A 24,279-nucleotide genomic window follows, 5' to 3' on the forward strand; every position below is an offset into this window, starting at 1 on the left:
TTAAATTTAATCCCCATTGTGAAGTATTAAGAGATGATACCAGGTGCAACCTTTAAGAGGTGATTAAGTCATGAAATCTCTGCCATGATGAATGAATTAATTCACTTTTGGATTAATGTATTAGTAGATTAGTAGGTTAGTGGATTACCTAAAGAGCGAATCTGTTATAAAAGCCAGTTTGGCTCCTTCTCTTGATATGTGTCTCTCACCATGTGATGTCTGGCACCAGCCTGGTCTCTGCAGAGTCTCCACCAGCACGGAGGCCCTCACTAAAAGCAGCACCTGGAACTTCCAGCCTCCAGAATTGTAAGATATAAATTTATCTTTTTTATAAATTTCCTACTCTCAGGTATATTGCTTTATAAATTTCCTAGTCTCAAGTATAACAAAAGGAAACAGACTCAGACCCTCCCATAATTTCCCACCTTAGGTAGATGGGGTGGGAGTGTGGGGACAGAGCTGCTGCTGGCCTTTCACAGAAGTTGGGGAGGGACAAGAGGGGATGACTTCACCAGGATCATGTGAACTTTCCACTCGTCCCATTTTGACCACAGCCTGGTAGACCTGCCCAAGTCCTTCTGACTGAACATCCAGAGAAGAGGAACCTGTAGAGGTGGGGGTGGTATAGGTGCTCAGTTATGTCTGGTGGAGGAGAGAATCCGGGGGAACCCTCACTTGCAAACTTGCAACCAGGCCTCCTGCATTCGGCCCACATTGCCATTCCCCATGCAGAGGTGCTTGGTAACTTTGATGAACAGCTCTTTCTAGCATTTTATGGGGCAAATCTGCTAGTTTTGAGCCTTTCTTATTGCCCAATTACCTTCTCTAGTCTGCTGAGACAGGGACCTGATATCAGTCTATTTTCCAGATCCCAAAATGTGGTATTTGTTCTTTTCTCTCCAATTTCTCTTTGTTTTATGAATTGGTGGCTTTTACATTTCTCATCGCCTGGTCATTTTGTGGTCTATATTAAAAAATGTGGATGCATTAAATGGATTTAGGACACAAGCTGAAACAGGCATCTCTGGAGTGACTTCTATTATTTTTAACAAATGGCTTTATTGAGATATGACTCACCTAACATGCAAATTACCCACTTATAGTACATAGTTCAGCAGACCGTTCTGCTAAGTGAAACAAGCAGGATACAGAAATACAACACTGTTTTATCTCACTTCCCTGTGAAACCCCAAAAAGTTAAATTCATAGGAACAAGAAGTAGAATTGGGGTTACCAGGGATTGAAGTTAGTGGGGAGTGGGAAGATGGTGGTCAAAGGGCACACACTTTTTTTAAGGGCACACATATTTTGGTTGTAAGATGAATGAGTTTTGAAAAGCTAATATACACTTCGAGGTCTACGGAAGTCAATAATGTATTGTAAACTTGATATTTGCTAAGAGAACAGCTCTTAAATACGTTCAGCAACCCCAGCCCAATGAAGTGATGGATGTATAAGGGGACTTGATTGTGGTAATAATTTCACAATGTACAAGTACATGTACAGAAATATGCTGTATGCCTTCAATGTACACAATTTTTATCAATTATACCTTAATACTTCTGAAAATATATGAAACAAGTGTGAAAAATTATACTATTCAGTGGGCTTAAGTATAGTCATGGAGTTGTACAGCTACCAGCACAATCTAAATTTAGAATATTTTTATCAGTTTCTAAAGAAACACTACATCCTTTCCTCATTAGTAGTATTCACTACCTCTGTCTCCCCCTCCATCATGAATCTACTTTGTATTTTTATAAATTTAGATATTCTAAATAGTTTATGTAAGTTGAATAATAGGATATTTGACTTTTTTGTGACTGGCTTCTTCCACTTAGCATAACACCTTAATGGTTCATTCATTTTGTAGCATGGGTTAGTATTTAATTTATTTTCTTGACTAAATAGTATTCTATTGTGTGACTAGACTGCCTTTAGTTTATCTATTCATTTGTCACCTGATGGACAATATGATCTTAAAAATATAAATCAAGCTGGGCATGGTGGCACATAAGTTTTGTCCCAGTACTCTGGGAGACTAATGCAGGATGATCACCACTTCAAGCTCAGCCTTGGCAACTTAGTAACTTGAGAGAGAGAGAGAGAGAGATTCTGTCTCAAAGAATAAGAAAATGCTTGGGGATATAGCTCAGTGTGAAGGACCTGGAGTCAATTCCCAGTATTGCTCCCCCACTAAATTAAATAAATAAATAAATAAGTCAGATTATGTTACTCCCTGCTAAGAAACTCTCCCTGGTGTTGATCACAAAATCATCATGGCAAATCAGGCCTTGCAAAATCTCTTTCCTCCCCACCCCTGTTCACTTTCCTGACATCACTTATCACAAGTCTTTTCCCTTGCTCATTACTCACGCTGGTCTTTTCTGTTCCCTGAAAATCCTGTTTATTCCAACTTCAGGGCCTTTGAACTTATTTTTTTCCCCTTAGACTTGGAAGTGCATCCTTCCCATCCTTCATGTCATCTCCGCCCAAGACCTGACCTTCTCTACCCAGAACATTCTTCAGACCCCGCCCCCGGCCACCCATATGACTTCCTTTCCAGTCCACAGCATTGCCTTCATTATGCAGTCTTCCTGTGTCCTTTCATTGTTATCATTTTCCCCCTTTCTCTGTAATACAGGCCCCAAGGATAAGGCAGGAGCTGAATGACACCTTCATGACTCCGTCCTTAGGCTATGGAGGAGACCTGGCGTAAAGTATTCAGTAAGTCTTTGTTCAGCCAATGGAGAGATTTAAGGTTATGTCTTAGTCCATATTCTGTTGCTATAATTGAATGCCTGAGACTGAATAATTTATTTTTTATAAGTTTATTTATTATAGTTTTGGAGGTTAGGAAATCCAAAGATAGAGGGGTCACATGTGGCAAGGGTCTTTTTGCTGAAGAGGACTCTGGGGCATCTGGGGGAAGCAAGGACATCACAGGGCAAGACAAAGCAAGCAAGCCAGGGAGAGCCTGCTTTCTTAACAAAACCATCCTTTCATAACCCATTCATCCATTAATCACAAATGGACTAATCCATTCAGGCAGGTGGAGCTGTCTACACCAAGTTACCTCCCAGATATCCAAATTCCACCCAGGGCCATCATGCCAAATTTTGTTTAAAGGAGCATTATTAGGGGTGCATAATGCCCATGTTTATTTTTTAGAAGTATTTCTATTGACAAATTATTAATTTGAATATGAGTTTTATTATATTAGTGGATACTTGACAAGGAAATAAAATATCAGTAAAATAAAATGTTACATTGTTAATATGTAATGAGTGTGTAGAATAAACAACATTTTCAATATCAACTATTTACCTGCTTATAAGATTTAAAAAATAATAGCAGAAACAAATTCCTATATGAGCTACAGTGAAAATACAAACACAACTGTACCACAAAAATAATTTTTGCTTCAATCATCACACCTAAGGAGTCTTCACACATGACAATATTGTATCCCACATACAAGTCTCACTTACACTGACAGCATGTGTGCTTAGCTTTCTTTTCCTGTTTGGCAGACTATACTTGTCACCTGTCTTGTCAGGAGCTTCCTATTACATTTTACAATGTGCACTTATCAAGAAAATGAAATACCAATAAAATAAATATCTAATATATACTGACTGTTTAGAATAAACATCAACATTTTCTGCATCAACTGTTTGCTTACTAAATCTAAAAAATAGCAACAAGGGCTGGGGATATAGCTTGGTACAGCACCTGCCGGGCAAGTGTTAGGTCCTGAGTTCAATTCTTGGCACCGAAAAAACAAAAACAAAAAACCACACACATAACAAAAATAAATTCCCATGTAAACTACAATGAGAATACAAATAAAAGTCTACCACAGAAATAATGGTTACTTCAATTACCACACCAAAGGCAGTTTTCACATGAGAACAGCATGTTCCATACGTAAGTATTGCTTCCACTGATATCACATGTGTTTTGCTTTCCTGTCTTCTTTGCTAGCACATACTTAACATCTTGCTGGTCTTCCTGTTTTCTTAGGAGGTTCTTGTGATGTTTCACCTGTCTGTTCACCTGTCTGCTCCAGAATTCTTTTGTGGAGTTATTTGGGCAGATGCACATTGTTCTTCCTCTGTTGTAACTGATCACTTATCAATTACTGTCCCAACTGGAAAATTGTAACAGAGGATATGCTACAAGATGTTTTAAAATACACTAATAATGAAATACAAGTAAAACATTCTGTATGGATCCATAGCAATATTCAGGAAAATATACTTATCATGACATAACACTATCTGAACTAAAAGAATTCATAGCAGGACTTTATCATTCTAAATGGCAGGAACTAAGAGATTTATGGAGAAGTGACGGATGTGGCATTGAGATTTTTAGAACAATAATGATACTCAAGAGAGTGTCAGAGATACTCTAAGAAAAACTTTTCTGTGATATTTTTACTTGTTATTTTCTTTGTAAACTATGAGAGTGTTTATGTCTGATATGTGTAGGATCCAGTAAAACAGCCACTGGCCAATGCTTTGTGTTTTAAGTGACACGATAGCTGCTACATAACTCATCAACATTTCATTTTGTTGTAAAACGTGACCATTTCTGGCTTCATTTGTGTTGAGAATTCACTATCAATCTTGTTGTTGTTTTTGTTTTTGTTTGGTTTTTTGAGGCAGGGTCTTGCTACATACTCTAGGCTAGGCTTGAACTCATTATGTGACACCGATGACCTTGAACTCATAGGATCCTCCTGCCCCAGCTCCCTCAGGGCTGGGATTACAGGCATATACCACCGCTCCCATTTTATCATCATGGCGTAATTTTGACAGTATCAACATTGTTTTTCTTCACCATTTTGGAAGCCAATGTTATGTTTTTCTGAAATCCAAAGATTGAACTATACATTTCTCTAACTGGTATTTTTTTTTTATCCTGTGTAATAACAGTGGGTAACTTGTCAACCATTTCTTGAATGAGACATTTGGGTTACTTTTTGAAATAGGTACAATAAATCTGTTCACAATACCATACAATTTATTACTGCATAAATAAAGACCTGGTGGCTAAGTTCCAAAATAAATTTCTAAATTCAAGGTGTAAAATGTCTTTGCTTCTGTCAGGGCATATATTTTTATACCATATTTGGAAATTTTATTTGGCATATATTGCCAAACAGAACCATGAAGTGATGAGAATTGTTTGGGAATTGTCACCTCTTCAGTGCATAAATTGCTCGACAATTCAATACGAAGCTCTTAAAACATGAGTAAATTTAGACAAATTGTCAGGTTTTTTTTTTTTTCTTTTTTGGTGGTTTTTTTTGTCATCAAAACTAGGCAATTTTGCAAAAACAAATCTCTTGAGTGTCATTATTGTTCTAAAAATCTCAATGCCACATCTGTCACCTCTCCATAAATCTCTTAGGTCCTGATGTTTAGAATGATAAAGTCCTGCTATGAATCCTTTTAGTTCAGATAGTGTTATGTCATGATAAGTATATTTTCCTGAGTATTGCTATGGATCCATACAGAATGTTTCACTTGTATTTCATTATTAGTGTATTTTAAAACATCCTGTAGCATATCTTCTGTTACAATTTCCAACACTGAATCACAGTGTTGGCATTTGGTCCAATAAGTTTCACTTCTGGCAAGAACCTAATAAAATTTTCTGACTGAGTTATAACAGGTAGCTCAGGTACACATGACCAGTTTGTGACATTCTGACTAGTCAGATATTTATGTACATTATTGTTTTCTGCCTCATCTGAATCAAAGTCTTCACTATGTACTTCTCTGTGTCTTATCTTGCTAACTTTTTGGTTTACATGAGCCCAGTCTTCATTGGCAGCTGAATCACTTGATGACTCACTGTCATCTGATGACTCACTGTCTCCCAAAGTTATAAAAGCAGATTTTCATGTTGTACTACATCAGGCTAATTCTACAAGAAGAAATCAAAAGAAAACATGCAATAGAAATTATAAATACACAAAAATGTAACATGGCACATAATGTGGGTAAAACTTACCTATTTACATGTTGACACACCTTGTCATTCATTGTACCAAGTGGGTGAACACAAAGATTGCTCCCTGTATTCCCCCAGCATGGCAACTGAGATACACAGCCAGCTACCATTATGCTAAAGTACATATTTTCATTAGGAAAATATGGTTGGGGTGTACATTACCCACGGTGATGTCCCTTGGGTTCATATGAATTTGGGGATTAAGTTTCCAACACATGAAATATGAGGAACACGTTCAAACCATACCAGTTTTTTTTTTAGCATATTGGTTATTCAGAATAGTAGGTTTCATGTGGCTTATTTGTGCTAGTACACGCACATCACGTACTTTGATCTTTCCCAACTCCCTGTCATCCTTGTTGCCCTTCCCTCTCCCCTCCCACTGGTTCCCTTTCTCTTTTCTGATAGCATCCACTGCAGGTCATTTTTATGTATTTTATTTCTGCAAAAATTTCTTGAGGTACTTCTTTCATCATTTCCTACAGTTGATTTAATAGTGTCCTGCCTCCAATATGTCCAAGCTTGGATGCTCATAATTTGTCTTACTTTACATGGAAAGAAGCTTTGCAATTCTGCTCGATATTGTGCACAGTGAGGACAGCTCATCTTTCACTGACCAGCTGAACCCAACCTCATCCCAAGTGATCTTCAAAGAGACACTTTTCTAGATGGAGTCTGTTAGGAAAAAAAAGAAATGAAGTTTTGAGCTCAACAGGAAAGGTTTATTTCAAAATAAACCTGAGAGGGACTGGATCCTCTTGGATGGACTATGAGGTCTTTTAGAGGGTCACAAAGAGGGGAGTTCAGTGAAAGCAGGTAATAGTTAACTACAAAGAACAAAACTTCAGAAAGTACTAGGGGTAATGGCTGCCCAAGGGTGAGGCACGGGAACAGGCAGGACATATTGCTTACTATCAATAGCAGGGCTGATAATGATAGAGGCCCCTAGGTTGTCTCTGGTCAGCTTAGGATGGCAGTGGCCAGACTCCTTCAGGGTCCATCAGAGAAATAGGAACAGCAGAGCAAGAGTCCAAGAGATGTGAGACTGCCAGCTTTGCAGATGGAGAAAGGGTTTGTGAGCCAATGAATGTGAATGATCTCTCAAAGCCAGAACAAACAGGGAAATGTGTTGTCTCTTAGTGCCCCAGCAGGAGCACAGCCACTGAGACCCATGCATACTGTCTTAGTTGCTTTTCTCTCATTGCTAAGACAAAATACCTGATGCTCAAAATTAAGGAGGGAAAGGTTTATTTAACTCAGTTTATAGATTTCATTTCATAATCAGCTGTCTCCAAGGCTGTGGAAAATGGCTGAAGCTGAAGATTGATCACACATTTGGAGTACAGCAAGGCCAGCATCAAGAAAATGGAGCATCCAAGGTGAGCCAGGTGAACAAGTTGTTCCAGCCCCGAGAACATGAGGCACCTGAGGTGAGCTAGGCAAGCAAGTTGTTAGGCAGAGGGCTTTCATCTGACGTCAACCTGCCCAATGTATAAATAAATGCACCATAGTCATTTGGTGGCTTTTTTCTCCCACCAGGAGAGGAGGCTCCACCTGACCTCAGCTTTCTGCATTTTCTTGTTTTTATTTCATTTTGGTCCTCTGCCTAGGAGTTTCTCAAATGCTGTGCTGGACAAGGCACAAGGCAGGGTGGTATGGCAGAGGAGCAACCCTTCAGGGCAGCAGAAGACACAAAAGCCACAAGAGCAAAGTGGGGGAAGCAAGCCTCTTTTCCTCCCTTATATTTTAAGCAGGCTACCCACTATGGGTTAGGTGTAGCACTCCCATCATCTCCCTGTCCTCCTCTTGCACAGGCTCAGGATATTTACAAAGTGAGGGCCCTGTCCCCCTGCTGAGTCACTTAGTTAACCTTCTAAACTCCTCAAGTTGACACAATGAATCAACCATTATAACATCCTGAAGCATAAACAGACACTCCAGTACATGTCCTCTACACCCTAGAATGTAGAACTGCTGAGCTACTTAGCTAAGCTTCTAAGCTTCTCAAGTTGATTCAGTGAATCAACCATAACACATACCTATGATGTCCAGAACTGTAACTGACAAGCAGGTGTTTTCCTAAGAGACTAGGGTTATGATCACTTTTTACAGCCACAACAAGGGACTGATGCATGAGTTCACCTCTGTTTTCTCTTTCCTTCTTAGTCTAACACTGATGACATTTGAGTAAGAATACACCTGAGGTTTTTTTTTTCTTTTTTTTTTTTTTTTCTGGTGGCAGCTTGTTTGAATTTTCAGTCAGAATGGTTTCAAAGTTAAATTCTAAAAATGTGAACAACTTTATGGTTTGCCCATCAGACTTTTGTGGCCTGAAAAACTTTTATCAATGTATGGTTTTGGAATTCTTAGAATGTTCATTAAACTCTGCTGTATTCATCAAATGTGCTATTAAAAACCTGATGAAGAAATAAAATAAATTCTCATATACAGCATAGTTTGGTTACTGTAGTTCATGACAATTTTATATATATTTTATAAAGAACTAAGGAAGGATATCTAAGGTTCATCCCACAGATATGATGTTTATGGAGATGGAGATGCTAATTGTCCTGATTTACTCATAGCACATTACACTCATGTGTCAAATTATTGCAGTGTTCCCTACTAATATGTACAATCATTATATGTTTATTTAAAAAGAATTTTAAAAGTTTATTTTCTCATTTTTCATTTTTTGGATTTTTATGAGTACATGGCTACCACAGTACAGAATGATTACATTCATTGCAGGGAATTGGTACATGTGCAGAATACATTTCAATTCCTTCATCTTCCTCCCCAACCCCCTTTTATTTTTCCAGCATCAGTTTCATTTATTTATTTTATAAGAATATAAGTTGAAAACCAGACTAATAGGCCATAGAGCGCCTAAAACATGCAAGACTATTATACTAAGTCAAGGTATACTTTTATATACTTTGTCCATGATAAATTACAATGCTGTTTTTTCTTTATCTTTTCCCAATTATCTTTCTTTTATTTTATACTTTATGTATGCATTGAATTTTTTTTTCTTTTACAGAGTAAAAGAAGGATAACAGTAATAGGAGGGCTTACCGAATTACAGACAAAGTAGTAGGAAATTATCAGTGGTTGTTGTTTTACATATTATTATCTACAAGATAGTTTCTCAGGAAAACAAATAAACAAATAATAGTGAGTTACAGACAAAAGTGGTAGGTTATTATCAATGGTTGTTGTACTATACTTTGGTATCTTCAAAGTGGTTTCTAAAGAAAATGAATAGAGCTATACATGAGTGACCAATTGAATATTCATTAACTATTCTCAATGGTTGTTGTAGGAAACACATAGTAATAAACATACATCCATTTATGAAATAGCATAGGAACAATACAAATATTACATAGTTATGGACAGGTTAGTAGGAAAATATCAATGGCTGCTGTAATACACAGTGGTATCTTCAAAGTGGTTTCTCAGGAAGACAGAGATACACAAAAAAGATCTAACAAGTAGTTACAGCCTAAGGGTTGTGAAAAATGGCATATTATCTCCTTACCAATACTCCTTTCACTGAGGTGTGGCAGCTGGAAGGAAGGTCAGGATTGAAGAAGGACCAAGAGACTTGCACCTGTGTCTAGCAACAGGCTGTTTTCTTTATTCTCTATAGTCATGATTACCCGGGGCTCCTCCATGGAGATGACAGTCTGGCCAGAGGGAGAAGGCAGAGTATGCCCTGGGCCCCCTCATTCCTGTTGGACTAACTGGCAGAATGGGTCTGAGCTCTGAAGGCAGACCGATCTCCAGTGGTCACCTCTGCATTCAGGGCATGGCCCAGGGGGCTTCTTAGGGCAGTTCCTCTTGAGGTGGCCTGGCTTTTAACAGTGGTGCATTGAGTTTTTTTATATGAGAAACAATGCAGAATTTAAACAGTGTGTCTGAGTTACTTCCCTTAAAATTATGGTCCCCAAGGTACATCCGTTGTCCTGTAAATGGCTTGTTTATCCTTTTTTATTGCAGAGTAGTACTGCATTGTTGATAAATACATTTTTAAATCCATTCTTCTCTTGACGACAGATAGGCTCTTTCCAAGTTTTAGCTATTATGAATTACACTGCCACAACATAGGCATGAATATCTCACTGTGGGGTGATGTCCTTAACTCTTTTGGGAAGATTGATATTTATCTGATTTTTTCATGTCTGTTAGTGTTTGTTTTATGAAGTTGGGTGCACTGGTATTTGGTGCATATATGTTTATAATTGTTAACTTTTCTTGTTAATTTGATCCCTTAACAAATCTGCAGTGACCTTCTTTGTCTCTTGTGATAAGCTTTAGCTTGAAATCTACTTTGTATGAAATTAGGATAGCAGTTCCTATTTTTTTTTTTCTGGGTTCCCATTGCACAGAATATTGTCTTCTATCATTTGATTTTTAATCTGTATCTTTTCTAATTAAATGTATTTCTTATATGCTGCATATTGTTGTGTTTTCTTTCTAGATCCATTCTGCCAATCTGTGTCTTTTGACTGTGGAATACAGATCATTTACATTGAGAGTTATCACTGAGATATATTGACTTATTTCTTTTTTATTATTTTTTATTTTAAAAATTAAAAATACTAACAAAATAACAATGAAGACAAAATCAAAACAACACAAAAACAATACATGACCTCAAAACAAAATGATAGGAATTTGCAATTGTTGCTACATTACATACTGTTATCTTCAATGAAGTTGCTCAGTCCACCAGACATTAGAATGTAAGATTGATCAAACAATCAAAGACAGTGACAAGTATATTTCTGTCACTGCATTATTTTCCTGTTGCTGATTTCCTCATTCCCCCACTTTGCATAGCTGCTCATCCAGCCAGGTGTGTTGATTCTTTCTGACTTATTGTCCTTGTTGGCTTCATTGTTTCTTTCTAGCATATGCTTGAGAGGCTCTGACTGCCTCCTTGTCTACTACTGAGAGCAGAGTCATGACCTGAACCGGACAAAACTGAACATCCTGGGAGATAATCACAGATTTGAAATCACAGAGAAATTTCTTTTCTCTTTTTTTTTGCTTTTGTTTTTGTTTTTATTTTGGAAAGTTTTGCTCTTTTTTATTTTTTTGTGAGTGTGAACATTATTTTTAGTTCATTTTACAGTAGTGGTTGTTTTGTTCTTGGTTTATTCTTCTTTTCTTCCCTCCTGTCTTCTTCACCAGTTCCCTGAGGCTTGGTTAATCTTTCTTTGTCCTTCAGCTTTGCTTCTAATCTCTTGTTCATTTCTCTACTTTTCCCCCTTCTCCTTAAATACTTCTCTCTTCTTTTCACTCTCTGTATAATTTCTTTCATTTTTCTCCATCTTTTTCTTTTATCATCTCTTTCTTGAAATGTTTAAAAATTTGGCAAGGATGCAGGAACTGCACCATGTTTTGGGCCTACAGACTCTCATGATCAATGCCTTGACTGCTCCTGCTATGAACATTCACACCCAGGTTTGTTAAGCACACAAACCATATCAGTCTTTCCTGCTGCCTTAGACATCTGCAGCTCATGTCTGTCCTCCAGCAGCAGCTGCTCCTGTCCAATGCGGCCTTTCTGCCCTCTGAAGTGTCTTTGATGCCTCAGTTTCCAGCTCTGAGAGTTTTTCTCTGATGGATCCTGAGCAGGAGGCAGGATTTCACCTGGTGTTTTTGAAGAATGGGAGGGAGGCCAGCATGGCTGTAAAAGAATGAGAGAGAAGCTCAAAGCCTGAGCCGATTTATATTCTGAAAAGGTCTGTCCAGTGCCGTGTTGAGAATAAATGTGGGAGGAAAGAGTGGAACATGGGAGCAGGTAAGGGGAAAGTTACAGAGAAGATAGTGACCTGGGTCAGAATTGCAGTGGTATAAAGTGCTGGAATAATAAAAACATATATATAATACATATCACATATAATATTATAATATTGTATATTATATGATAATATAATATATTATCATATAATATTAATATTTAATATTATGGGTCATTTAAAACAAAAGTAGAGAGAACAGTAAAATTGAAACTGCATTACCTATCACTCAGTTTCCACATGATCAGTTTGGGTCATCTTGTTTCACTGACATTCCCCCTCCTCCTGTGTTATTTGACAGCAAATCGAAGACATACAGTCATTTACTCTATAAGTATTTCAGTAAGTATCTCTAAAAGAGATCACCTCAATATCTCAATACCACTGCCACACTTAACAAAAAGCAACTAGAATTTCTCAGTGTCCCCAGTCAGTCTCTGACGGTGGAGCTGATGGGGTTTTTGGTAGACTGGATCCGGGATGGGGAGGAACTGTGTCCAGAATACTGCAAGCATTAGAAAGAAATAAACTTTACCTTAATTTTATAGATTATAGACATTTTATCTTCCACTCCTTCATGAACATACCTCTGCTCCCAAGACTGTGTCTTATTTATATGTATTTAATTTCTAATCTCCTCCAGCGTGGTATCTGGCATGGACAAGACACTCAATAAGAGTTTCTGAATAAAGTAAGACATGTTTTGGGGACAGATGTTATCAGTTTTGGTCATAATGTGTGTGCTGCATATTGTTTGTGATACTTAATACTCTCCTGCTTTCTAAGCTCTCCTCTCTACTCCAAAACTGTCTGAGTCACTCCAGCTACTATAAGACAAAATAGCAGGGCTGGGTATAGAGCTCAGTGGCACAGCGTCTGCCTGGCAAGTACAAGGTCCTGAATTCAATTCCTGGTACCAAGAAAAAAGGAAAGAAAGAAAAAAGAAAAAGAAAGAAAGAAGAAAGAAAGAATGAAAGAAGAAAGAAAGAAAGAAAGAAAGAAAGAAAGAAAAGAAAGAAAGGAAAGAAAGAAAGAAAGAAAGAAAGAAAGAAAGAAAGAAAGAAAGAAAGAAAGAAAGAAAGAAAGAGAGAAAGAGAAAAAATACCAGAGAATATAAGGGTTAAATTTCAGACATATATTTTTCACATTTCTGGTGACAAAATCCATGGTGCCAGGAGACTTGTTGAGAGAGAGAGAGAGAGAGAGAGAGAGAGAGAGAGAGAGAGAGAGAGAGAGAGAGAGAGAGAGAAACAAATATGAGATGATCTCTTCCATGTTTCATGTTAAAAGGGTGCTAATTCCATCTATGAGGGCTCTGCTTCATGACCTAATCACCCTCCAAAGTCTTCACTTCCAAACACCATCAGCTGGGGAGTGCAGCTTCAATATCTGAATCAAGGAGTGCAAGCATCCAGTTTATAGTACCGCAATTTACCCTGAGAATGACTTTTCCTGAACTCTCATGCCAGCAGGGTTTCTGTTAGATCCTGCTGATGCAGGGCATTTGTGTAAGATCTGAAGGGTAAAAGAACAAGGGACCCTGGTTTCCTAGTGGGAACTGAGGGTTGACACTCACTCATGTACTGGTGGACAGCACTGAGTCAGCCAGCAGCTTTTGGGCACCCGCATGCCACTTGGGAATCAATGACTCTGGTGTTGCAGGCAGCTGAGAACATGGTAGTCACTTCTCTGTGATACTTGCACTTTCCACATTCCTCCAAACTGATTGGTATGGGTTGAATTGTGGTCTCCAAAAATATAATTTAAATCCTACCGCGAGTACCTCAGAATGTGTGGCCTTTGGGAATAGTGTCTTTGTGGATGTAGTTGGTTGAGATGAAATCATACTGGAGAAGGGTAGACCTCTAATCCAGTGTGGTTGGCATTCTTACAAAAAGAGGAGAGAGATACATGAAGAGGGAATGCCATGCAGTGACCAAGGAATTCAAGTGTTGCAGCTGTAGATCAAGGAATGCCAAGAGTCACTGGCCACCACCAGAAATTAGACAGTGGTGAATAAGGATTTTCCTCCGTAGGCCTAGAGAGAGCACGAGACTGTTGACAGCTTGATCTCAGACATCTAACCTCTTGAACTCTGGGACTGTTGCTTTAGGCCACCTCCTTTGTGGTAATTTGTTAGTGCAGCTCTAGGAAATGAATACACTCCCAGTCCTTCCTCTGGTTGGGTTAGTATGATTCCTGGTGTTGAAACTGTCCCACCGAAAATACCTAGGGTGGCTTTGTCTTCCTACACAAAACCTGCATGCTTCAGGGAGTGTTCTTCACCTTTAGCCTTTAGGAAAACTCCCCAAGTTGGAGGCACCAGAGGAACATACTGTCATTCCTTTCAGCATGTATCTTGAGTCATTCTTAGCAAACTGTAAAGTGTTGCACCAGGGGGAAATGAATGAAGCCTGCCTGGCTAAACAGGACGTTTATTCAGCAGTGACCACAGGGCATCCTTGAGGGTATTAACAGAACTGTCAGATGGAAAGCATTCTCCTTCTTCCTCAGAGCTTCCTGTTACTACACTGAGAATATCATTTTTTTCTTGCCTCCAGAGGACAACGCCTATCTTTTGATCACCAAGAATTCAAAGTTAGAATGGAAATAAATTCTTCCCTACTGCAGAAAATGAAGGGGCCTGGTAATCTTTTGTACATATGGGTTTAGGAACCACTGGAATTAAGTAAAAGTGCTTTGATAAGATATAATTAAAGAAATCAATACTTGGTGTATCATCCTTCCCTGGCTTCAGGCTTTCTCTCCAAGGACATGATTAGCATATAATTACCATGCACTATCAGAGCGAAAGGCAGCTGTACAGACACTGAATTTCTCAGTCACAGGTGAAGAAATGAAGGATAAGAGAAGAGATTGCTAGTTAGTTTCATGGTTGTATGGGGACCCAGGCCTTTTCATCTTTTATTTTGAGGCAAGTTCTCTTTAGGTGGCCAATGTTGGCCTCAGATTTGAGATTCTCCTGCCTCCACCTCCCAAGTAGTTAGGATTACAGCCATGCATTACTGTGCCCAGTGGTAGACTTTTGGGAGTTTATTCTGTGCTTGGATTCCTACACCTAAGACCACATCTCACTGGTACCTGAGCTGGTCCATTCTTTACTTTCCAGTACCCATTTGGAGAGCAATGAAGAGACATGAATCACTCACTTACTTTGGAGTTAGCAGTAGAAAACATGGAGGGATGAGTGTCTTCTAGGCCTAACCCAGAAACATGCAAGGCAGGCTGGCTTTAGGGAAAAATGGAAAAATCAGTTAATCCCCAAGAGAGAGCAGAAGGGCCAAGTAGCTTTGTACTAGAAAGTTTAGAGATAATTGCTTTTGGATACCCAGAGGCAGATCCAGAGAGAACAGCTAGAACCTAGAGCGCTCTTGGTTCCTTACAAATTATCTGATTGAGTGTCTTCCAGTAAAATTCCTCTGTTTTGAAGGTAGCATGAGATTTTGCTTCTTGTAACCACTCATTTCTGTGGGATAATTGCCAATTATTTTAAAAATAAAGGGTTTTTTTTTTTGCTTTTTATATTTTCCAAATGCTCTATAATGAGCATAGTAATTTTTATTTTAAAAAGGATAACTTTGGGTACAGCACCAGTTGGGGAGGAGGGATTGGGCTTGTGTGTTGGCCTTGGAGCCTGAAGGGAAAAGGACTAAGAGGTGCCACAACTACAGGGGACCCGCTGAAGGCTGGCGGGGTGGGAGCAGCAGAAGGGTAAGGCTCAGGGCTCTTGGCTCCTGCAGGTATGAAGAGCTGGCCGTGGCAGTGTGGCTGAAGGGATGCTGGGAAGCTGGCTGGCCAGCTGCATCAGTGCCTATGGAGCTGCTGAAACCCTGGGTACTGATCGATGTGGAATCCACCCACACTGCTGGGTCAGGGTTTACTTTTTCTATGTGTGTGACATCCAGCACATAGGGGCCAGAAGGTGCTCCTCCTACATCTGGCCACAGTGGGAATGTCCTCACTGAAACTCATGCTGGATTTTGATCCTCATTGTGAGGTGGTAAGAAGTGGGGTGATTAGGTTGTGAGGGCTCTGATCTCAAGAATAGGTTTATCCATTCATGGATTAGTGGGCTAATGGGGTTATCTTGAGTGTGAGTTTGTTAGCAAAGCCAGTTTGACTCTGTCTCTTGGATATGCCTCTATCCTTATGTGATGCTCTGTGGAACTTCACAGAGATCCCACCAGCAAGAAGGCCTTGACCAGTTGTGGTCCCTTGACCATAAACCTCCAGAACTGTGAACCCAATTAACTTTTGCTCTGTATGAATTACCTGGTCAGGAGTAACCACAGAAGATGAACTAAGACACTCTACCAAATTCATGACCTCCCAGAACCTCAGAATGTGACCTTCTTTGGAAGTTGGTTCTCTGCTGGTATAATAAATGTAAAGATCAGGATGAGATCGCATTGGAAGAGGGTGGGCCCTATCCTAGTAAGAGTACTGGAAGGTCGTAACTCTTGTTCTTATTTTTTTGTCTTTGTACAAGATTTATTCAATGTTTTTATGCAGCAGCCTCCATTTTCAGACACTGTTATGAAGGACAGCTCGTTATTCTGCAGGGACCAGCTGGGGCATGGCAGGCTGCTCTGGCTTCCCACCCTTCTGTTCCAAGATGGGAGCTGGGGGCAGGATCTCATCTTTGGGTTCTGCAATGGTCAGGCAGAGGTTTCATGGGGCCAGCCTTACCATGTGGATTCCAGGGCAACATGATCTTTACTTTGATGCCCAGCACACCCTGTTTGAGCAGCGCATGGCAGCACAGGGTCAATGTGGTACTTGACAGGGTCTCCACTGTGGATTGTCAGACCATCCACAAACTTTGTGGACTTGGCCCTCTGTCCTCAGAGTTCCCCAGACACCAGGACCTCAGAGCCTTTGGCTCAGTCTCCATGATGAACTTCAGCACACCACAACAAGCCCTTCTAGGAGTTTGAAACACAGAGATTCTGCCTGGGCAACGGCACACAGACCTCTTGGTGCCAGTTTTTCAGCATAAAGCTCTACATTGCCCTCACGGTAGCCAAGCCTCTTCTGAACTACAGCAACCAATTCTAGGATCCTCTAGCCCTTCTCACCAAGAACATTCTGTGTCCTGCTGGCTAAGACAATCATTTCTGTCCTGGTTGATGTAACTCAGACTTCAACTCCAGAGGGGCCATCTCCAGCTAGTTCCTGAGTAAGAAACCCATTTGGGTCAGCTTTGAAGATGCCATCAGTGACAAACTTCCTCTTCTTGGAAATCTGCACCCTATAACCCTTGTTCTGTCTGAAAAAGAAACAGGAAAATACACACAGAGACCCAGAGAAGAGAATCTTTTTTTTTTTTTTTTTTTTTGGTTTTTCTCCGGTACCGGGAACTGAACTCATGACCTTGTGCTTGGCAGGCAGGAGCTTTTGCCACTGAGCTAAATCCCCAGCCCCAAGAGAATCATTTATAATGAAAGTAGAGCAATGCCACCTTCGAGCAAGGAACACAAAGAATGGATTGTCCTCAGAACCCTCAATGGGAGCGTGGTCCTGCTGACACCTGATTTAAGACTTATGGGCTCCAGAACTGGAGAAGATAATTTCCCACTCTTTCTTTTTTTAAAAACCATTTTGAGTTGTTTTACTATATCTTGTAGGAATCTTAATTGGTGAACATGTGAAATTCAAAGCTATTCCACTTGATAAATAGAAGCAATGATCTGCGTCATGAGCTTATTAGCGTGGCCAGCAGGAGGAGCCCTTAGGGACCAGGTGACAGACAAAAGAAGCTTCTAACTCTTTCACGTATCGATCTGACTAATGAATCCTTCAGAGTGGGGTACAACTGAGAGAAGATGTCCTGTCTCCAGTTCTGTTATAACCGACCTTTTGATTAGGCCGAGAAGTGACAGGTCAGCCCTCTGTGGATGTAACTTTGAGATCTGAGTGACAGGGTGAGCCCCTGGGTTGTTACCTGTACGAATACTTGAATTTCCATGGAGTAAATTTATGAATTTTTTTTTGTCCACATTCATTCCAAGGTCAATGAGGCTGGAAGAGAAAGTGACATACTCAAGGACACATGGAATTTCTACCTGAGGAGCTAGAAATGGAAATGGAAATGTAATTGTTCCCATTTCTCAGACCACCACCATCCAACAGAAATATACCATGAGCCTCAAACTGTGATCTCTAAGTTCTTGGCAGCCACATTGAAAAGGTAAAAGGAAATAGGAAAATTAATTTTAGTAATATATTTTCTTAAACCTAGTATTTCTACCTTATCATTTCACCATGTAATCAATATAAAAATTAAGAAAATACTGTCCATTATTTTATTAACAGGACCTGAGGTGGCCCAGTGTGCCTCTGTCCTGTGTGGGCTCAGCAGTAGCATCTGGTGATCAGCAGACGGGCTGACAAGGTTTGCACAAAGCCCCACACGCTCCCCTTTCTGCACCCAGTTTTGTGAGGTGTCTTTTCATTTCAGATCTGCCTGTCACCCTCGTTTCTCCATCATGCCTCACTCACTACCCCACCCTTTAAAAATAACATTTCAAATCATTCTCTTAATGCGGCGTGAGATTTCTGAGCTATGATTCACACAGATTTCAGCAGGGCTTAAGGGCTTTTTAAATAGTGTTGGGAGAAAAGTCAAACAGCCCAAAAGAAAGAAGTGAAAGAGATATTAACAGGCAATTTATGCAGAAAGGGATACATTTCAGCATCATAAAGAAAAAATGCCCAGACTCACTAGCAATTGGGAAAGTTAAAACAGAGGCAACATTTTCCTCCATCAATTAGGGGTTTGACATTTGAGTGGCAGGGAGAGAGTGGGGAAATGGTACTCCTGGAATGGATGGGTGAGTGTGTTTCCAACGCTTCTCTGGAGAACAATTTGACAGCATCTAATAAAGCTAAAGATGTGCACAACGTATTGACCAGCAGTTCTTCTTGGTGGGGAGGGGCTTCCCTGGAGAAGCCGTGTTATATGAGCATCAGGATATATATAAAGGATTTTTATGGGGTATCATTATAACACAAGAAATTTGGACTTCCCTAAATGTTATCCAATATAACAATACAATAATAGAACATGATAAAGTCCCTGTAATGACTGTGACATACCACTTAAAAAGCATAAGAACAACCCACATGTACTTACAGTAGAAATAGCTACAGTAGAACAGTTATACTGTTGAGGGTGAAAAATAGTCTGAAGGGTGATACATGGAATGTGGTACTACTCATGAGCAACATTAACATATTTTTATGGCTACTCATGCATATGTTTGTGATAAGACAGAGAAGTTTTGGGGAGGAGTGTTTCAGATTGAAGACAACAGATACCTCTGGGGAGACTCAGTGGAGAGAGGGTGTAAGCATGGTGGTCATGAATGACATCAGCTCATGCTGTCATTTGGAATTATTCAGAAGAAGCAATATTCAGTTATTATTGACTTGAAAATTAATGAGAAGTATGGCCATGGGAGGACCTCCTCCATTTCCTGGCAATGAGAAGCAGAGGCAAACCTGCCTATTCCTGGGCTGTCTTCTCTGGTTCCTTTTACCCTGAATCCCTGTGTCTGAGAAGATCCTGATGCTACTGTTATTCATGGTAGAACATCAGACATGTTGCCTTCCTTCCTCGGGGCTCAGTTTCTCCTGTAAAGTTAGGCCTGAGGATCCCTTACATTTTGCAACTGCAACATACTGAGTTTAACTGACTAAACACACACTGCTGCTTCTGGAGGAAAGCTAATCTAATTGAAATCAGACATGAATCACAGATTCCAGTGACCATGACTTAAAATGAGCTTGGCCAAACTTTTTACAGTTTGTTATTTCAGCATGAAAGGGTGTTGCAAACAGTGACACTCAAAATAAGGTAAGCTATAAAAGGCTCAGCACTTCATGGAAATGCCATTCAGCGTTAAATGTCACACTGCTGATTCATGACTGAATGTGGGATGCCCGATTTTCCTGAGAATTGAGGATGGGTGCTGAGACAGTAGATCATGACCAACAGGAACAGTTGGAAAGGCTAAAAGCCAAACTCATGTGTGTCAACCACACGTGATTTTTTTTTTGGGGGGGTACTGATTTGAATCAGTTGGGCACCAATTCTGGGTACAAATTTATTCATATAAGTACCTATAAGTCAGATAGCATCCCTACCCTCATGGTGTTTAGAGTCATTTGTGAAAAGTTTCCAAAGAACAATAAAACAGCTAGCATTTATTGAGCAATTACAGGTGATTCCAGGAGTTCCTATAGCTTATCTCATTGGTTCCTCATGCCAGTTTATAGGTAAGGAAATTAAGACCCAGAAACACACCCTGATATCCCTAAAATGACATACCTGGTTGTGGTGGGAATTGGAATTTTCTCCGCATGGTTTGACATAAGTCTATACCCTCAAGTAAGAAAAGAAATGAGTAGAGTTGTCCCTTGGTATCTGCAGAAGAATGGGTATAGGGACCTCCACCTCCATGGAGACCTAAATCTGTGGATATCCAACTCCCTTTTGTAAAATGTTACAAAATTTGCATAGTATCTATAGAACGTGCCCTCCTGCATACTTTAAATAATTTCTAGATTACTTATGTAATGGTTGATACATTGTGTCAACATGGGAAGCTTAGAAGTTTAACTAAGTGACTCAGCAGAGGGCCAGGGTCCTCACTTTGTAAACCTCCTCATCCTGTGCGAGAGGAGGGCATGGAGATGGTATGAGTGCCACATACACCCACCCTAGTGGATAGTGGCCTGCTTACAATATAAGGGAGGAAAAGAGTCTTGCTCTTTCCCCTTTTGCTCTTGCTGCTTTTGCTGTCTTCTGCCACCTTGAGATGCTGCCCCTCATTATGCCACCCTGCCTTGGAGCCAGCTGATCATGGACTGAAGCCTCCACAAACTGAGCTAAATAAACCTTTACTCATTTAATTTTGTCTCAGTAACAAGAAAAAAGTAACTAAGACAACTTATAATATCTAACACTTTGTGCTTTAATTGGTTTTCCATCATTATAACAAAATATCTAAAATATTTAACTTAGAAAGAAAAAAAGCTTTACTTGGCTCTTAATTTTAGAAGGTCCAGCCCATGATCAGGCAGAACCATTGTTCTCAGGTCTCTGGTGCGAGCGCCAGATGGCAATGGTGGGGAGTCAGTTGCTCACCTCATGGTAAGGAAGCAAAAGAAGAAGAAGCAGCTGTGGTCCCACAGTATCCTTCCAGGGCCCATCCCCGGTGATACATTCCTTCCCACCAGGTCCCACCTGTGGAAGTTTCCTCGCAATTGTACCACACAGGGGAACATACCTCTTAACACATCTGTCTGTGGAGGAACACTGAAAATCCAAGCAACAATATTATGTAAATAGCCATTATATTGTAGTGTTTAGGGAATAATGACAAGAAAAAGTGAGTACACATTCAGTACAGACTTCATCATCATAGACTTAACCACATATTTGATCTGTAGATGGTTGGATCCTCAGATGCCAAACCCAAGGACATGAAGGGTCAATTACATATAAAGGCAAATTTTACTATGAAGAAAAAGAACAAGCAGAATGGGTGGGGGGAAAGGATAGATCGTGGGATAAAGCGGAGTAATGAGGATAGGGTGGCCAGGGCAACAACTCTTCTCTCTAAAGAAGAGAGTTTCAAATTGAATATCTAATTCTGAAATAAAATATATGCAATATGGGGTAGGAAAAGGGAAGGAAATAGCAGCTCCTTCCCAGGGACATGGTTCTCTTCATGGAGTCATGGGAATGCTTCCTTTTGTCTGGAATTTACTGTTCTCCCCTATCTCAGAGTCCTTTTGTTGGTCCCCCACTTTCAAGTTGTCTTCCCCAGGGAGGGTTTCTCAGGCAGCTGTATGCTCCTCTGTGCCTACTAAATCCTTGAGCATGTCTTTCTCTGTTCTCATGAGGACCCTAGCTCAACACTTAGCCTGGCATACTTCAGGGACCCATAATAACTTACAGTTTGAACTCATCAGATCTCAGACTCTGTTGGAGCCCCTACTGTCCCACTTCACACATGATGCCTTCACATGATGTATTGCCATGCCATCATCTGGTGACTCTGATTCCCATTTCCTAATTGAGGACACTGATCTTCATAGAGGGGAAGGACTTTTGCAAGGTCACCCTTAGCCTCAGGGCAGCACTCAGAACTTGTAGAAGAACTGTGTGTGTGCATGGGGGGGGGCTTAAAAAATTCCCTTGAAGTTATGAAATGTATTCCAAAGGCTAGGAATTAAATTATGCTGGTGAATTCGAGATAACAGTAGGTTCTCAGCTCGGGCACATTGGACTGAAATGGGAAAAATGGAAAATGGGGAATTTAAAATTCATGCAAATGAGAGGGCACACATCGTTCTTGGGCTAGAGTCTGATTCAAATTTGCTGTGCTCTGAAGTTCCCGTCTCCTATCTCTAGGAAGTGCTCCCTCACCATTTCTGTCCCAAATTTCAGTATTATGTGTGTGCCATGGCTGCCTCAATGGACTTCAGATTGATTAAAACCTCTAGAAGGGGCCATTTCAACTTGTGGGTCATAGATAAGCCTTAGGATAATAATGATTTTCCTTATTAATTTAGACTTCAATAGCCTATTATATCAACTTACATTAGGTATTACATTTTATTATGTATAATTGTGATTATGGGACAAATTCGACTGAAGAGCCATTTATTCTTTATTCTGACTTTAGTTTCATTCAATCATTCAAATCTCTTGGTTTCATTACTTCTCCAGTCTTATTTCTTTAGAAAGCAAACAAGTAAAGAAAGGCAACTACCCTTACTCCACTTTGCTTGCTGGCTTCTGCCCATTTCTGTGGTCCTCTTTATAGCAAGACGAATTGGAAGGTTGTTCTCTGCTCACAGTCTCACATTTGTCCTCTATCCTCTCTGAAACCAACCCCACCAGACCATTCTCTTGCTCCATCATTGAAGCTCTTCTTGCCAAAGTCACCAGTGATTTCCATGTTGCTAAATCCAACAGTCTGTTCTTGGTCTTCATGTCCCTTGACTTCCCAGCAGCACTTCACAAGCTTGATCATGCTGTCTCCTGAGTGCAGATTCTTCACATGACTTCCTGAAGATTCTGTCCTCCTGGTTTGCCTCTGTATAATGGGGTCTCAAAATTTGGCACCCTGACCAAGATCATGCACCTAAGATGTAGGGAAGCTAGAATTACACTCAAGCACGCAAAGTTCATTCTCAACCACTGTACCAGATTTCTTTCCAACAAGATATTCCCACCCTCTTATTTTTTTTTTGGTACCAGGAATTGAACTCAGGACCTTGCACTTGCCAGGCAGGTGCTTGTGCCACTGAGCAACATCAATTGCTAGTTCATTCTTTTCTCCAAGACCACCTAGTATTGAATTGCTCTAAGCTTGGCCTTTGATCTTGTCAATTTTTGAGTTTATATTAAGTTCACTGATCATATATTAATATGCAAGCTATATTGTGGTGATTGTCACATTTATATTTTTAGCCCTCCTCTTAAGCCCAGCTATTTATCTTAAACCTAGGCACACATGTCCAACCACATAAAGACCCTTGACTTCTCCTGGATATCTGAGAGCCCTCATAAACTTAGCCATTGAAGCTGCACATGGTGCCTTCTTCCTGCCACCTGCAGGTCCAAGATCCTTCTCACACAATCTACTCCATCTCAGTTCATAGCACTCCTTCTCATTTGCTCAGTGTCTAAATCTTAGGATCATCCTTTATTCCTCTCTTTATGTCTCATCCAGGTTTCATGTCTCAGCTAATTTTGCTGGCTCTACCCTGAAAATTTTCCCACAATCTTACTACTTATTCTCAGTCTTCCATGTTGCTGATGTTCATAGAGGGGAAGGACTTTTGCAAGGTCACCCTTAGCCTCAGGGCAGCACTCAGAACTTGCAGAAGAACTGGTGGTCAAAGTCACCATCATTTTTAGCTGACTAAATTCATCAGCCTCCTAACAAATTTTCTTGATTCTACTCTTGCTTTAAGACTATCCTCAACACAACTGCCAGAGTGAGTCCTGTACAGTAGAAATTAGATCATGTTATTCCTTTTTGCTTAAAGCTGTGTAATAGTTCTCAAGCACGCAATCTCATTTAGAGTAGAAGCCAAAGTCTGTACCATGCCCCTTCTTCCCATTAGCTAGAAAATAAGCTCCATAAATCCAGAGATCATTGTCTTGTTTAGATGATCTCATAGTACTTAGCACACACAGGGTGTTCAATGAATATGCTGAATAAATACAGCCATGTCTGCATGACTACCATGCTAGTACTCCCAGATCAAATATGAGGGTGGAGGTGGGCCGGGGATATAGCTCAGTGGCACAAGCACCTGCCTGGCAAATGCAAGGTCCTGAGTTCATTTCCCAGTATATAAAAAAAAAAAAAAACGAGGGTGGGAATATCTTGTT

The 24,279-nt window shown here is 40.1% G+C and overlaps 1 pseudogene; it reads right to left on the reverse strand.

Moving 5' to 3' along the window:
- Positions 1–16,412: 16,412 nt before the first annotated feature.
- On the reverse strand, positions 16,413–22,909 carry LOC102026297 (annotated as a pseudogene).
- Between the last annotated feature and the right edge of the window lie 1,370 nt (positions 22,910–24,279).

Source organism: Chinchilla lanigera, unplaced genomic scaffold, assembly GCF_000276665.1.
Source record: "Chinchilla lanigera isolate Chin_1 unplaced genomic scaffold, ChiLan1.0 scaffold00007, whole genome shotgun sequence".
NCBI classification, from domain to species: domain Eukaryota; kingdom Metazoa; phylum Chordata; class Mammalia; order Rodentia; family Chinchillidae; genus Chinchilla; species Chinchilla lanigera.